The sequence below is a fragment of the Medicago sativa genome, chromosome 7 (genome assembly GCF_051527215.1).
Source record: "Medicago sativa cultivar Bolivia chromosome 7, Bolivia_mono, whole genome shotgun sequence".
NCBI lineage: Eukaryota > Viridiplantae > Streptophyta > Magnoliopsida > Fabales > Fabaceae > Medicago > Medicago sativa.
Window position 1 is genome coordinate 100,996,552 of NC_140755.1, and position 9,974 is coordinate 101,006,525.

Here is a 9,974-nt window from a genome sequence, read left to right on the forward strand (position 1 = left end):
TTGGACCCTTCTTGAATTTTGATTGTACAAAATTGATGATATGACAAGGGGTAAACCGAAATTTGCTCAAATTACAAGAGGTAAACCGAAATTTGTTCATAATTGATGAATGTTCGGTTGAGTACTAGTGGATACACTTATGTTGACATGCCTGGACAAATAGATGAACCAATTTTGTTTGATATTTTACAATTCCAAGAAAATTCGAATCACATAAATGATGAACTATTTTGATCTACGATTTCAATTTCGTTTGAGTATCAATTTATCTATTCACTCTATAAATTATTATTTTTAAAAAATTGATAATCTTTGGAAAAGATGATGGGGAGAGATTATTATAAATCTTTGTTGTTAAATTTTAGTTATCTTAATTATTTATGAACTAAAAATCCTTTATTATAAAAGCCTAACTTGATGTGCTGGCAGTGTTGCCCTAATCACTCCTATTTTTCCCTCCCTAATCCATAATTAATGCTAATCTCAACTGCCAACCACACCTTAAATCTCAGCCTTTGATCTGATGACCTTTCAAGCTTGCATTAAGTGCTGACCTTATCTGCCAACTACCCACTCATGAACCTTCAATGTCCATCCAATTTTCAAATGAATTTGTATTACCCGAGGTGTCTCTCTAGCTCCCCATTCTCTCGACTCTTTTGCTATTCCCATTCACTCTTATGTTTTCAGTGCCAAACTCTTTCCTCCTCTAACTCCTTCTTCTTTCGGAGAGAGCGATGAAGTACCTCATGTGTTGTGTCTTGCTTGTTGTTCATTTGGTTATGCAAACCGGATTGTAAATCGGTGAAGTTATAACTTTCACAAGAAAATCGGTGAAGTTTAGTTTGATGAAATTGTGAGGATTGGAGTACGAATTGGACCCTAAATATAGCAATTTTAGGTACCCCTTCTCTCACTATTTTTCTCTAATTTCTATCAATTTGTTAGGGTTTAGAAATCTCTACCACTACTTTATATTTGCAAATCATCTTTCTTTTCTCTCAATTGAATCTTTAATTCTTCATCTGTTAGGTCATAATTTATCTTACTCGGTGGTTCTATCAAATTTGATTCTATATCCGAGCTTTCCTTGGCAAGAAATGCAGCTATTTGGCAAGAAAATCAAAATATGGCAATTGGGGTTTCAAGGTAGTTGAGTTTTTTTTTATTTTTAAAAAAAAAATTATTCTGTGATTTTTTTAACCTACACATCTGCAAGAAATTTGTTAATATTATGTTTGTAGAAGAAAATTATGAACTTTTCAACTCAAAATCATTGGTTTTTCTATTATTTGTGAAATTTTGAACAAAACCATTTGCTATATTGGTTGTTTCTTTAGTTTTGTTTTGAAAAGTTTACAGCCTTAATTTTCTGGAGTTTTGCGGCCAGCAGCTGTTAGGAGTTTTGTTTTTTGGTTTTAGTTACCATCTGGTGTAGCAGTTCCATTACTGTTACTGTCTGCTGTTTTGAGCTGGATAATATCTGAGAGAACGATAAAAATGGTAGAAAGACCAAAGTCATTGATATCAAATTAGAAGATATTGAGTAAGATATATATTAACGTGGATATTATATATTATGTGAAGTGAAAATGAATATCATTATACATTGCAGGGGAAGAAGAATCCACTGTTCTTTTTGGGGTGAACTTGCAAAAACAATTGAGAAGTATTTTGCTGTGAATGATAATTCCCAGCCGATAATATTGATATTACAGTTTGGCAAAACTAGGAAATATTATATGGGTAGATACAGTCAACTCCACATCACAATTCATGTCTGAACTATATTGTTTCGTTATTTTTTTTTCTGTTAACACGTTGCATACACGTCCACGTTGCAATGGGTGTGGCGAACTCATTCTTTGGGACGAAAGTTATTTTAAACGGCGATCTGCCTGAAGTTGAAATGTACAAAAAAAAGTATTGTGTTGTAACATATAAATACATGATTTTCGAACATTTTTACGCATGACCATGGTTAACAACTTTACGTATTTTGTTTGTTGATAGAATGGATTCTGCTGATGTACAATTGACTCAAGGTGTGAGCATGATGTCTTCATATAGTGCACGTCCCGTGGCTGAGGAGTTGCTGGAGACAATGCGGATGACTATAGAAGATTTAATAGAGTGCCATCAGGTAATTGATTACGACATCGCATTAGAAATGATGAAAGGATTGTGGTCGGTAATTCAGTAATTTTATGATATGATCGAAGGATTGTGGTTGGATTTTATTTTGTAGTTTATATGTGATGCTGAAAAAGTGAACTTTGTTGTTTAAAACCTTTGAAATGGAAAATGATTTTCTTAGTTGCTTTTTCTTTCGGTTCATATTAAATTCAGAATTCAACCCAAGTTATTTGCATTTTCGATTTGAATTTAATATCATGTTATCGCCAAAAAAAAATCCGGTTATTAGAGGTATGATAGGTGATTATATTTACAAGGGTTTTGGTCGTGATGATTCGTTGATGCCTTGATCGCTAACAATAGTTTTGGCTCAAAAATCTGTTTTCATAAAAGTTAGTGCTCTCAATTTACGTTTGCTATCTGTTCTTATAAATTTCAGAATTTAAGTCAAGTTTTCTGCAATTTGGCTATGATTATAATATCATGTTATAGCAAGTGTTTGTACACTTCTTATAGGTCTGAGATATGATTATCAATACAAACATTCCTTGATTCTTCTGCATGTTAGCTGCATACTGAATTTATTTACATATATTGATCATTCCAAATCAGAAATTCATGGACTGTAAACATATCATTCAATGTTTGTGTTTTCACTTTCTAATGATTTCAGGGTTATTTAAATATGTAGCTGACTTAATTAAAGATAACAATAACATGAGTATTGAGTCCCATTGCAGTATACTCTCTGTTCACTTTTTTGGAGTTGCATGGTCTACTAGAGAAATGGAGTTTCTGTTTTTCATGTCCCTTATGATGTTTTGAATGTAATAGTTGTGTTTAAACTTTAAATCAATGTTTTAAAAATTGAAGTGGAACTCGAATGAGTCAAGAAATAAGAGTTTTATAAATTAAAAATTATTGTAGAAGTTTGAAGAACAGTTGAGAACTAAAAACCACGAGATCAGCACTTCAAAATCAAAAGACAAGTGAAGACAAAGAGCAAATAATGGGCAATGATGAAATTACTTAGATTAATTTGGTAACAATTAGATTCTCTGGATATACTTGAATTTTGAGTTCTATTATTTCTATTTTTCAAGTTTGCATTGTAACCTTAAGTTCCGAAACTTACTCAAATCAGAAGCTTAATTTTTTATGGAAACAGACCTTATGTCTTAAAACCAACTCAAATCAATTATAGTAATTATGTCACAACACTTGCCTGAAAAATAGGATTTTAATTTGTTTTGGGACTTGGTTGATTTGAGTTTATTTCAGAAATGTCAAATGATATCTTGCTATTGATTAAGCGTAAGATCAACATGCTTCAAATGTCCTTCATCTCAGTGGTGTACTGATTCCTTAAAGTCCATGTCCTGGTAGGTAATTATAAATTTCCGCTGCATATGTATGGTGTAGGAAGAAGTTTTGGTATGGTTTTGTTAGTCTGGCTTTAAGGACATTTGAAGTTTTGGTATGGTTTTGTTAGTCTGGCTTAGACTTTGTTCGGCTATTATTGAGGAAACTGGATTTAGGTTTGGTATCTATGAAGAGGAAGCTTTATGTTATTTTGTTATGGGATTTCCAGTATTTGCGTATGTGAAGGGAGTTAGAACTGCATCGATTATATATCGTCTAATTGTGAATGGATTCGTGAAGAGGGAAATTTTGGGATATACATGATATTTGGTCTGCTTAACTGTTTCTGGCGTGTCATCTTTGGCTGTTCTGTTCTGCTGCACCGGTGTTCTTACAGTGGTAAGGATGGTTGATATATTCTGGCATTGAATCAAGCTGCTATTGAGATTTGTTGGTATCGGGATTGTGGTCGTGTGTACATGTCTGCTGCTATATTGAAAGCATATTCAAGAAATTTGTGGGTAATGTGTGGGTTGGAGAAGGAATTTGGTGGCTGTTCATTGGGCAGTTGTGTAACCTTATGGTTATGATTATATTTTGATATTGATACTATCGTAGGATTGTTGTGTCGCAATATTAATAAACAACCATCCATGTAATATTGTGTAATGTTAGTATTCACATGTTAGAGATTTGCTATGCCCCTGTATTATCACCCAAAAGTTGTGAGCATACATATCATCTCAAATGTTGTTTATCATGAAGTCTTTCGTAATGTATCTTGATGATTAAAGTTCAAACCTTTTTCTGAGGTATACTATCATCTCATTTTGTTGTTATTGTTGTCGTGGATTGGAAAATATTTTTAAATTTTTATAAGACTTCTATTAACTATATACGTTTACATTGCTGCGATTTATTCGTTTAACTTCTTCTCGGTAGGACCCGTGCGGTAGCACGGGTCAAGAGTCTAGTGAAGTTTAACGTATACCCTGTAACTATTTTTGGAAAATTAAGTGGACCCCTAGACGTATTTGAGTGCATTAATCATGCTCTGCATTGTAACTCTTGTGTGAGCTCAATGACCACAAAACTCGCTTTCTCCTCAATGTGTGAAATTATGACACTACTTCTTGCAAAATGTCAAAGGAACGGGCTACGAAACTTAGAACAACTTCTCCACTCTATGTATGCCATTCATTCTAGTTATTTGTTGTTATTTTATATAGGCAGTCGGGTTTGATATTGTCAACAACATAAACATTCATTCATCTTCAGCAACGTAAACTAAACTGCCACGGGTGATCGATCATTGCACATTTTTTCCACACACTAATTTCCTAGAAAAATCTGTCTTGTACGGAAAGGAAATATTTGATAGCGTGCAACAAAGATTATAGGATTTATATAATAGATAGACTAGTTTAGCTTATTCTAGCCCGAATTTAAATTTAGTTTGCCACGTTATAAATAACCGGTCCTTTTTTAAAAAAAAAATATTAATATTAATTAAAACAAACAGTATTGTAGACCCAACCCCAATTAGCGGTAAATATTTTGTTTACTTGACGCTATTCTTAGACTTTCACATATGATGATACTATGATAAAATTAACTTTTCTCAAATACATGTCTTCATGTCTAGAAGGATTTAAAAATTGATGAAAATTCCTATATGTCCAAGTCCAAACATTTTTTTTCCATCAAAATCTCAAGATACGTGATTTTGTGAAGTGGAATTCATTGGATAATTACTACCATATTGTTTGCATGGTGATAATTACTAACATATTGTTTGATATTGTTTTAAATTAAATTAAAGATTATCCAGAAGTCCTAGCTCAACTGGCAAAAAGCCGAAATTGTTAGGCCGGATGCCATGACCGGGGTTCGAACCCCGGTACCTCCACTTGTGTGTGTGAGTTTATAATGGCTTTGCCATTTCGTCTATCTACCAAAAAAAAATTAAAGATTAATTTACAAAAAAAAATTACATCTAACATAAAATTAGTGTATATTTAAAATAAAATTCTTTGATATTATACCTAAGGGTGTGTTTGTTTCAAGTTATATTTGTAGATTCCTGGGAATAAAATCATAAAAATGCATATGCCTATGTTTGTTACAAGTCTATTAAATTTTAGTTTGTTACAAGTCTATTAAATTTTATTCCTGGGTATAAAATGTTTATGGGAATATAAAAGTTTTCCCAAAGAAAATAGTGGGAATAAAGTTCCCATCGAGATGGGAATAAAATTATGCGTAATTACCTATTATATTCCCCATTTTTAAGGTTCCTTGGAATATTATAATGTTAACCAAACATCTTTTTTTTCTAAATACCTTGGAATAAATTCCTATCTTTATATTCCAAGGAATGTTATTCCTAGGAATAAATTTGTTACACTTGAAACCACTGGCGGAACCAGGGGGTGGCAAGGGGGAGCCTTGGCCACCCCATCTTAAAAAAAATAAATTTTTGTATACCCTAGAATTTGCATAATTAATTTGGCAGAATTGTAAATGATACTTTAATATACCAATTTTTTTTTGTCTAGTACACTTAACTTTGTCTCCTTTGCCAATTTTAATCATTCTTGTTCATTACATATTGTTAAATTGAGAAACAAGATGGAACCTGAGTTTCTAGCCGATAGCATGTCAGTTTATATTAAAAGGGAAATTAGTGTATGTATTAGTTTCGAGTCAATTATTGATGATTTCAAGTCACTCGGAAAGCGTAAAGTGTCTCTTTAAGTATTTAATGATCGACTTTATATATTTTGTAGTTTAAATTTTAAATGATTGATTTTTGGTTTATTACAACTTAAATGTGTTATATGCAATATGATTTATATATTTTAGTTTATTTTGATGGCGGCCACCCCAATTTTTTTTGTCTGGCTCCGCCACTGCTTGAAACAAACACACTCTAAAGTGTAATTTTGTTAATGTTTGGCCACGTACCTTTTCTGATTAATGCTTTCCGAAGCATGTATAGATTATATATACTACAAGATATAATTTTATATGTTGGATCCTATAAAATTGGTTGCAAATAATATAACTTTTAAAAATTACTACATAACAACTATAGAGCGATATGATATCCAGTTTTGTGTGCATGTTAGAAAGTTCAAGACAGCTATATATTTAAGTGATGCAATGTAAGCAAAGAATATTAATTAACTATCTTATATTCATTATAATAAGAAGAAGAAAAAAACTTACGATTATATACATTTGTAGTTATATAATTAGCATTGAGAAAATATTTTAAAAGATGTTAATATTTCTTCAAAAACTGATGAACATTCGACAATTATATTATATATGGAGAAACTATAATTGGGTAGATGGTGGTTTCAACTGAGAGGCTTAAACTTAGAGCTAATTATTTACCGGTGGCGCTAATTACGGATATTTCATTATTTTCCTCAAAACACACATATAAAACATTCATAACATTTTAGGCCATCCAAATTCTTCTCTTCCACTGCCTAAGGCAGGCAAAGGGAAGAGAGAAAGACATAATTAAACATAGGAGAAACGAAAAACATAGATATATCAACAAAAATATAGGGTTCAGAGATGGAGGTGCTCCAATACCAGCTAGGTCGGTCAGCTGGTACCAACCTACATGATGCAAATGTGAGAAGCATCGGCAACACCAAATTGTGGGTTGGGAGGAGCGTTAACTCTCCGTCTCTGTACTCTAATTATAATTATTATGAGACATCGCGAGAACGTTCTATGGTGAAAAATTATGAGACGCTGCGAGAACGTTCTGTGGTGAAGAAGAAGAAGAGCATGTCATGGTGGAATGACCCTGAGAGAAAAAGAAAGAGGAGAGTGGCCAGATACAAGTTTTATGGGACCGAAGGTAAGCTGAAACGTTCTTTGAAGAAAGGGTTTCAATGGTTGAAGGTCAAGTGCATCAAAATCTCAGCAAGTTTCTAGATGGATATGTATATATGTGCTAAAAATGCATGTGTTGTGATGACATATTCAACATTATCTTTTATATCTTCACCCACTATTTAGAGATATATGCACAAAAATCAGAATTAATTAATTGCATTCGTTCTGATATTGTTAAAATGCATGCTTTTTTTTTTTATATAGCTTTTTCACCCTTTTTTGAATCCTCATTTGTATAAATACATGTGATTAAATTTTATCTTCTTATAACGACTGCACGAACTGTAGACATTTGAGATTGAAACAAGATAAATATAGTAACAAAATTGGTATAAATTAGATCTGGAAAATTTTTTATATAGCTTTTTCACCCTTTTTTGAATCCTCATTTGTATAAATACATGTGATTAAATTTTATCTTCTTATAACGACTGCACGAACTGTAGACATTTGAGATTGAAACAAGATAAATATAGTAACAAAATTGGTATAAATTAGATCTGGAAAATTTGTCAAATACTTATAAGAGTTGTTTAACCATGCCATCAAGATATTACAAATTGAGACTAAAGAGCACGTAATCAAATTTTGAGAACCTTGTCAAAGTCATGGGAATTCCCATGTTCTTTTAGATCATATTTTTATCGAATTCTGCAAAGGTTAGATTGGACATTATATGTGCTTGAAATAATTACTTAATTTTCAAAACTATTTTACGTTTGAGATCGAATAATAAGTCAAGTAACGATGAATAGTTTGTATTGCATCTAAAATGTGAAATGGAGAAAAATTGAAAAACTCCCCATGACATGCTGGAGAGAAAAGAGAAGATTAATGATGATTGAACATTGAACGCAAGTCGATTTGGAGTTAGAGGGGAAAATAAGAAAAGTTAGATCTGGACCGTGGAATGGATTAGATGGCTGAGATATTTTTGACCGTATGACTGCAGGATTTTTGTGATCGTAGGAAAATAAGAAAATAGTTTTAGTGTAGGTTTGGTTTCACTTTTAGTGTATGTTTAATTCTCATGCTTGGGTAGAAATGATTTTGCCTCTAGAATGGATTCTATTTGACTTTAAAAATTAGAGATTTTGATTCAAGGAATTGATTTTAACATTCAAATTTATTGTATAACTTAATTTTACACGAATGTATTCAAACAAAGATCACTTTACATTCAATTATCTTTAGCTAGAATAAATTTTAAAAGTGCACCTTTGTTTGCGATCACCGAGCCTTGAGACGTGGCATGACCCTAGTGAGACCTTGGAGTCTAACCCACCTAAACTTTTATTGTATCGTAGGAAAAACAATTTTAAAATGAATTTGATACAATTAGAAATTAGATAAATGCACTTGCTTCTAAATTATCAAATAAAAGATATAAGAGATAAAGAAGATGACACAATGATGTTATCCTGCACCTAATTAGACTAGTTTAGTTTCCACAAAATGTGAGATTCTTCAATGTGATGCTCAGTAGATCTTCTCAAATATTGCACTTTATTTCTTCTTTTTTTCCTAGGTCTACCTAACAATACAAGTTTTGGACAAACTCTTTAGACTTTAGAGAATCACAAAATTCACTTTCAACGACCTAAAAATAATTGTGATGTTTATCAACTAATTACAGCAGTTGTTTTGTGATATTGATCAATTTGATCTCACGATGACCTGATCTTGGTATATAGTTTAGACTTGAGTGTATTTGTGATTGCTATCTAATCGTTGAAAATTAGTCTCAAGTTTCAAGGTTATTAAAAAAAAAATCAAGCAATATTTCTTCTTTTGATCTTTTTTAGATATGAGTAGTATTTGAGAGTTGTGTATGAGAGATGTATGGATATGAGAGGTCTATTTTCTCATATGAATGATGTTTTCTATTTATAGGGGTTTGTCTTGGTGAGTAACCAAACAAACTAGTTGTTATTGGAAGCTATCTGTTTTTTTTTTCTGTCTTATAGTGTTTTGCCTTTATGACAAAGTTTTTTCCATATATTAGTGGTTGTTGCTTGCGCTTTGCTTCTCAACTTCTGATCTATGGTTCTTGTCTTATGCACCTTTGACTATGAGTCATTTAAAACTAAGTTTTCTAAATTTTTTATTATGAAGTTTATTCTGATCTTGCTTCTAATCTTGAAAATTTTCAATCTTTTGTATTTCTTGGCATGCACTTTTGATCTACCTATATGCAATCTTAAGTTCACTTGATTTCAATTCTGATATTCAAAAACTAGATCTTGACTCATGAAATGAGAATCATCTTGATCACTGATTCTGGTCTTTATTAAACTAGCCAATCTAAGGTGCTTCTGATCTGCAATGACGATCTTCTAGATCAGCAATATGAAGTGGTTATATGCTTATTATGAAGTTCCCTTTTATTGAATAATTTTGTTTACGATATTGAAATGAGATCTACTTTTGATCTCTTATTTCCTTGGTCAATTTTGTTCTTCAATCTGTTGTGATCATGAGATAATTATGATCTCATTATGATGTTCTTCTGATCATTTCGAAGTCCTACTTAGTCCTTGTTTGTTATTCAAATT

General features: G+C 31.8%; 1 long non-coding RNA gene across 1 annotated transcript; it reads left to right on the plus strand.

Moving 5' to 3' along the window:
• The first annotated feature begins 604 nt into the window (after nt 1-604).
• LOC146911293 (uncharacterized) lies at nt 605-2,323 on the plus strand. Its single transcript, XR_015018802.1, has 2 exons — nt 605-901; nt 1,033-2,323. It is a non-coding gene; the product is annotated as an uncharacterized LOC146911293 (long non-coding RNA).
• The last annotated feature ends 7,651 nt before the right edge of the window (nt 2,324-9,974 follow it).